Source organism: Cupressus sempervirens, chromosome 9, assembly GCF_028749045.1.
Source record: "Cupressus sempervirens isolate cs-2001-9-10 chromosome 9, ASM2874904v1, whole genome shotgun sequence".
Taxonomy (NCBI): domain Eukaryota; kingdom Viridiplantae; phylum Streptophyta; class Pinopsida; order Cupressales; family Cupressaceae; genus Cupressus; species Cupressus sempervirens.
In genome coordinates this window covers 553519737-553528104 of record NC_143126.1, presented here as the reverse complement: position 1 = coordinate 553528104, position 8368 = coordinate 553519737, and positions in this window count along the sequence as shown.

Genomic DNA, 8368 nt, shown 5'->3' with positions numbered 1-8368 from the left:
AGTATTTGCTATGATATGTTTTTGTAAAATTTCTTATGAACTTAGCCCATTTTTCCTGGTCTACATTATTTTTGTGGAGGATCTTGAGGTAAGTAACTTAGCATTGGTTGATTGAGTTTTATTTTTATTATTATTTGGATTCTAGAATATGTATGTAGTTGGATCAATTTTCTATTGTGCTAAGATGTAATAAGAACCTTAAAAAAATCTCTAAATATACATATTCAAAAGGAGATATATAGAGATACCTGTTTAGAAGAAAAAGAAACCAACATTTACATAGCCCTTGAAGAAAATCATAGAGCTAGGGCATGGTAATGAAATCATAGAGAAAGGGCACAACACAAAAATGAAATTGTAGAGCAAGGGCACGACATGGCAACAAAATCGCAGAGAAAGGGCATGACATTAAAATCATAGAGCAAGGGCATGAAAACTAAATATAGAAATGATAGGGAAATGAAAACCAAATCACAGAGAAAAAATGTAGAGCAAGGGCATGACAATGAAACACATAGATCACAAGAGCATGACAACCAACTTGTAGAGAAAAGGCATGAAAATGAAATGTAGAGATCGCAACAATGAAATTGTAGAGCAAGGGCACACTAATGAAATGAAGAGATATCATAGGAATAAAATGCACCAAGAACAAGGGCATGATGACATTTAGAGCTCCCTGCCCTTGTTTGAAGCTCTCCACCTTCTTTCGTGCACAACTCTCCACAATCAAAATAAATGAAGAATGATTTATGTTGTGTTTTCTTTTCTTTTTTGTTTATACTTATGTAGGCATCACAATTAAGACACTTACATCGGTATTGCGACTATGTGGGAAAAAATACAAAAAAAAACATGAAAATCACCACAAATTAGACTGCCATCACAAATTTTCATCGCAATTTGAACCCAAATGTTGTAGTGTGTAAAATTTCACACCAATGCACCTTATATCTTTGGGACCTAGGGCATCTTTTAGACTTTGGAATTGCACACATGTGCACCTTCACACCTATGTACCTTTTCGACTCCTTCAACTTATTAATATTCAAAATTGCAATACACACCTGTGCACCTTTTGAAAAGTGCACCTTGTAAAAAGTGCATCTTGCACACCTACACACCTTCAAGGAAGTGCGCAAGGTGCTCAATTTACCCAAAATTCAAAGTTTCCAATTTTGGAAATAGTTTCTGGGTTTATCTTAGAGAGGGTCTGGGAGCACTCTAGTGTACTTATTCTTGATCTTTTTGATGATTTATGTCCTCTTTATATTCCAACATTGTCATATACTTGAACTCATTCTGCTTCTTCTTCTCAAATCCCAAAGCATCTATTTTGAAAATGCACATGCAATACCAAGGTAATTATTTGTGCTACAATGATGAGGATGCCATGATGACCTACATAAATGATAAACATCTATATAATGGTGCTAGGGGTTAAAAATGATACTAATTGACCAGATTCCTAAACCCAAACTATAAAATTTCCACTTCCTGAGGCATCTTGGAAGATACTTTATTCTAAGGGACAAGCTTTTATGAGCCAAAAAATGGGGGTCCCCATTTTTGAAGTTAAAAATGGGGCCTGTGTTGTAGAACCACAACACTTACATACTTCATCAGAAGAAAAATAATTTTCCTTTATACCATGTCCTTAAAAAAATTAATTTAGTCAGTCTTGAGGCTTTCTCCAATTAATTACAATATGGCCTTATTAAGATAACACACAACAATATATATTTTTCATAATTAAAAAATATTGTCAGATCATAGTCTTCACAACTTCTCACACATGTGACCTCAAAATTTGCACATTCACTAAAATCATCATCAAAGCTCATCCATATTCTATCCCTATTAGGAGATATAATCCAAACACCACAAACCATTTCTCAAGTATTATGTCTACAATTTGTCTTATGTAAATCACAAATAACAACTACCAGTCTTCAACTTTCTGCTTGTGTACTTAACTACTGAATCAAGACACATTGTAGAACATGTCCTTAACTAAACTTGACTTGACCATTGATACTCGATCCATACAACTTCCATCTCTATTTGATACTTTACCAATATTCACAGTATGTTGACATCGATGACAGACATAGTCATGAATGCAACACACGGTCATGCTAACTCTCTCTCCACTATTCCAAAAATTCTAGAATACTCCTCCATAGGAATATCATCAACATTCATTCTAACACCAATATCCTTTATGAATTTTCTTTCTTGATGTTATCTCTTGCATGCATAAATAATCTATCATTTAGGGTATACATTGGATTTTCTTTGTATCTCCTCATTAATATCTATTATCCCTTGGTTGTTTCTTTTGTTATAACTAGGTAGGAATGACATGATATCCTTTCATCTCTTTATCTCATTTATCTATAGATTTGTATTGTTTTATGGACATTCTTATCTATGATATATCCTTCTTTATTACACGTATGGCTATAGGTTTTACCTAACAAGTGCCTTTTCATACTTTAGATTTTAATGCTTCTTATTTAATTATCATCTATAGCTTACTTGATGTATGATATTATTTTCTATCATCTTACATTGTTTATAATTGATTATCCCATGATGTTTCTTTTATTCCCTATATGGTGTAGCATTATATCCTTCTTGTTGGATATCGGGTGTTTGTATTTTTTGCATGGCTAGCTATCAGTTTTTGCTTATGTCCAAGTTTTTGCTTAGGGTGGGCATTCGACTGGGCGAGGAAATCACTTTCCTTTTCCATTTGTTTATTTTTCTTTCATGCTAGTAGAGATAGATCTAGAAGCTATGCTATTAATGATGTTTCTCTTGCATTGTTTATGTCATCATTTATGCTCTTTTAATAGCTTTTCAAATATGATACTAGTCGGTGAGAGATTTCTTTAGATGAGGTCTCTCTCATTGGTTGATTTGGGTTTTCTTTACTACTAAACCCGTGTTATATCTTTGTATCTTTGTTTTCACCCAAGTGCATGATTATGGAGTTAGGACCCTTAGTCTTGGTGACTTGGTATCTTTGACCAAGTGATGTCCTATCTCATTGGGATTTGTCAAATTGTTCTTCTCTTCTTGTTATCTTTACTTTACCAAAAGTATGGGTTGACTCACACTTTCGCTAAAGTGGGGGCTAAATGTATCATCTTAAATTGGAATCACTCCAATTTAATGAAGGTTTAGCACCTATTTAATGTGATATAATCAATCTCTCTCCCTCTTTCATTTCTTCTTCCATTTTTGTCCTTTCTCCTAGGTGGAATTGGGGTAAAACCTAATAGACCCTCTTTAAAGATCCTATTTTCATGGTGTTAATATCGAGGCAAGAATTATTTTCCATAGTTCCTTCTTTTTCATCCACTGTTCTACTTAGAATCTACTCCTAGCATCAAAATAGGGTTTCCTCATAGTCTAGACATGATTTTTGGATTCTGAGACCTATTTTGGGGCCCCCAAATTGTCCCTAGGGTTTGTGCAGATAACAATCATGAGTGTAATGCACCCTTGATTCTTCAGGTGTACATTTTACCCTTGATGAGCCAATTATAGGAGAAATGCACCCCTAATGATGCCCTATTTTGGACTCCCTCTTTAGGTCCCATGTTTTGGGATGTTTGGGTGTTAACTTATAGAACAACAAGTTTGTGGGAGTTCATCAATTCTGAGCTCTATATAAACCCTTCCATTTTCACTAGTTTTCATATCATGACATATAATCATGAAGAATTCACAACTACAAGCGTTCTCTCTCAAGCTGTTATGTTCTTAATCACTCTCCAAGCATCCATTCAAGCTATATCTCTATCAAAGATCAAGAATTCATGCATTTAAGCTATTGAAGGAGTTTATCCAAGACCCATAATTTAAACATTCAAGATTATTTTTTACATCTTCTCAAGATCTACATTCATTCATTCCTATGGTGGATTTAAAGAACACTTATAATGAAGTTTTTGATGTCACTTTGATTTATTTTCTAGGGTTGTGAAGTAAAGATATTACATTTACATACTTGATTACATTCAAAATTCAAGAGCATATTTATAGATTTACATTGCTTCATGTTAGATCTATCATTACTACTTGCAAGCATTCTATTTTTATTTCAATTCAAGGTTAATTTCTAAAGTGGGGTTGGTTGAGGCAAACCCCCCCCTCAAAAAACAAATAAAAAAACCCTTTATTTTGCAGGTTTTGGATCTTGGATTGACAAACAAGTTGCAAATCTGGATACCCTTTTCATCATTTATCAAAAATATGAAATTAGAATCTACGTTGTACACATTTCATTAGGGGTAAACTGCACCCCTAATACTACATTTTACCCTTGAAGAAGCAATTCACCCCTAACAAATTGTTGAACAATTTATGAGTTTTGTCTATAGCGCATTTTTCAATCCAAAGAATGGGATTTAACCCTTCCAAAGGTCATTTGACAACCCATTTTCAGGTTCATATCTCATGAGGTATTTCATCTTCCTCTCTTACATTTCTATATACCTCATCATTTTGGCATATCTTTATATCTTAGCTCTATATTGCATATCTTTTTTCTTAAACCCTCTTAAGGTGGAGTTGAGAGGGAAATAAATTTGAGATATTCATTCCTTTTACATTAGGATTTGCATTAATACTTCCTCTTGTATTGATCTAACCTAATCCAAGAGGTGGATCTTGGTCTTCCCCCTTCTAAATGTGTTAGATGGTTGATTCCATTTCACCCCTACACAGAGATAAATTTGTTATCATGATTATTGATGGTGTTCCTTTGGGGGAGTATCCTAAGCATTGCTAGAGCATTTGGGAGATTAACATGTTGCATTCATGATTGTGTTTGTCATTGATGTCAAAATAGTATTATTTCTATAAAGACTAGTAGAGTAGAAGAAAAAAAAGAGGTCATACATATTGAGTATTGATGATGAGGTCAAGTGCATTTGAGGATATGTTCTAGAGTGTGTCCTAATGTTATGATTAAGTGCACATGCAGGTAATTGAAGACATGTGAGAATTATTTGTGATTTATAGAAGATGGTGTGTAGATAGAGTACTTGATAAGTGGTTTATAAAGTTTGGATTGTATCTCCTAACATGGATAGAATCATGATGAGAAAAGTTAGACAGTGATAGTAGATAGTTTGATGATGATTTCAGTGAATGAGAAAAGTCTAAGGTTGCAAGTATGAATATTTGTGAAGAATGTGAGCTGATAGTGTTTCGTAATTTTGAGAAGATGTAATGTATTTATTTTAATGAGGTCCTATTGAAATTAATTGGGAAAGCCTCAAGGATAAATCGATGAATTATTTTGAGGAAATGGTACAAAGGAAAATTATTTTCCTTGTGATGAGGAATATATGTATGAGTGTAAGTGTGAATTGTGAAAGTAATATGTGAATCTGGTAAATGTAAGCAGCCAAAGGGATTATTTTGATGTGAAGATAGAGATATGTTATTGAGATCTGAAAGGTATTTTGTGTGGTATTTCCATAGTATGAGGATAGAGAAAGAGTTTGAGTTGCTAAGATTAGTTTCATTTCTATTATTATGAAAGGAATAATATAGAGGCTAGTTGAATAGTGAGTTTGATGGTTTCCCTTGAAGCTATTTGGAAAGTGGATCCTTCTACCTTTTACAACTCCTTAAAGGGTTGGAATCTCCTCATAAGGATTCAAAGTCTCCTAACAAGGAATGATATGTACTGAATGTATTTCATTGGCTCCTAACAAAGTCCATCCTCTTACAAGGAACTTATATATTAGTACATCATTTTTTGGATAACATCCCCACTAGGGTTTTCCCTCTGATCAAGGGTTTCCCTAGTTAACATATATGGAATTATCGGGTATGTGTATTTTCTTATCGCTTCTGATTATATTAGTAACATATTTAACGATTAATAAGGTTGATAAAATTTATATTGATCTAACAACTGATTTACCTCCCCACCCCCATTTTATCTTCTCTTAGTTATCTTGGTGGACTTTACTTTCTAACAATTGGAATTAGAGAATTAGGTTGTTGAAGGAAAATCTTAAGAGTTTAAGGAGATTGATGTCGAGCCATTTCAGAAAAGAAAGTCCTAAGATTGATGGAGTTAACTATGATAGGTGGAAAGGGAAAATGATAATACATCAGCTATACATGGGTCCAGGACATTGGATAGTGGATAAAGACGTAGAATGGAAAGGGAATTGTGGAAGAAAGAAAACTTGAAGAATATAGTGAAGTTGAAAGAGATTTGTTCATGTGTAATATGCTTTCCAGAGAATAACTTATGTCAGTTCTTCCTAAAAATGAATAAATTTAGGTAAATTTTTTTTGGCATTATCTCAAGAAATTTGGGAAGCTTTGGAATCTACTTTCGAAGGTGATAATCATGCTAAAAGAATAAGATTGCAAAATTGGATATGTTTGTTTCAAGAGGATTAAATGTTGGAAAATGAACCCATAAGAAGTTATACTTATATTGGCACAATATCAGAAACTATTGTAGGAAACAAGTCTTGTAATGGAACTAAAGATGAAGATGAGATCATATGGAAGATCTTGAACACTTTGACACCATCATTAGAGAAGACAACATAGATGATTGAGAAATTTACTGAGAAATTTTCTAGAGAGATTCTTCTAATGAATGTGGTCATTATGCTTCTAAATGTGTTAAAAGAGTGAAAAAAGAACGGATTTCAAGTCTAGAATGTTAGGATTAAACCACAGGCAAAAATAAAAATTACATGCAAATATAACCAATAATAGAAAAAATAATAGATCACACAGAAAAGGACACAAGGCACCAAGATTTAATGTGGTTCACCCAATCCCTGGGCTATGTCCACCAAACAGCAAGTCCAATATTTTTATGATTCAGTGATTACAACCTGATTATAGTTTGTAATCCCTTACAGCTTAATATCGCTGCAAGAACCAACTTCGCATTATACCTTATGAAACAATCCCTAACCCTAAGCCCTTTTATACAAGTATTTTAACTACTTTAGGGTTATAATTAATAATTACATGTCAGCCCAAAATCTTGATAAAATAGGGCCCAAATTTTTTTTTGGAACCCCAAAGAATTTAGGAAGTATGTATAGTACTTTCCTGATTAGTCACCACAATCTAACAACCTCCCACTTGGGGATTGATTAGGCTCCACACTAAACAACATTCTCCCACTTGGAGATTGATCCTGTAGCAATATCGCTACCACATGGGGCTCCCACTGGATCAAACCACCCTAGACTCTACTATTCTTTTATTCATATTCAATCTAGAAGACCAACCGAAGCTGAAGAGGAGTTTAGCTTCTCCCTTGTTACTACCTTTGTCAACATATCTATTGGATTTTCATTGGTATGTATCTTCTCCAACTTTAACTATCCATCCTCCATAATTAATTGAATGAAATGGTATTGCAACTGTGTGTGTTTGGTCTTTGAATGCAGAGCTGAATTCTTTGCAAGATGAATGACACTCTGACTATCTGTGAACAAATAATTATCCTTCTGAGGATGTCCCATTTCTTGCAAGAAGAACTAAAGCCATATCATCTCCTTAGCTACCTCTATAGCAGCTACATACTCTGCCTCTATAGTGGATAAAGCATTAACCTTTTGTAACCTAGAAACCCAGCTCACGGCTGCCCCACCAACAATAAAGACGTAACCTGGAGTACTTTGTCTGGTATCAATATCCCCTGCCAGATCTGAGTCAACATGGCCTTGTAAATCAATAGTAGAGCCCCCAAAGTGTAAAAACTTATTGGATGTTCCTCTCAAATATATAATAATCCATTTGATTGCATTTTGATGCTCAATTCCTAGATGACTCATATACCTGCTAACAACTCCCACTTCATGTGCAATATCTGGCCTAGTACATACCATAGCATACATCAAGCTTCTTATAGCTGAAGCATAGGGTACCTTTGACATCTTATCCTCCTCTTCCTATTTCTTAAGATACATCTCCTTAGTCAACTTCAAATGACCAGGTAAAGGTGTGCTGACAGCTTTAGCATTCTCCATAGAGAAATGTTGCAACACCTTCTCCACATAATCAGCCTGAGATAGCATCAATGTTTTGTTCTTCTTATCTCTTCAAATTTTCATACCAAGGATTTGTTTTTCTGCCCCAAATCCTTCATGATCTTCAAATTCATAACTTCAATACTCACCACCATTATCAGATCTAAGACATTTTAATTTTTTACCAGTCTCATTTTCAACCAAGCATTTCCATTTCTTAAAAGTTTAAAATACATCAGATTTCTATCTAGGGAAATAAACCCATACTTTTCTAGTTGCATCATCAATAAATGTAACATAGTAATGAGAGCCATTGAGGGAAGATACTT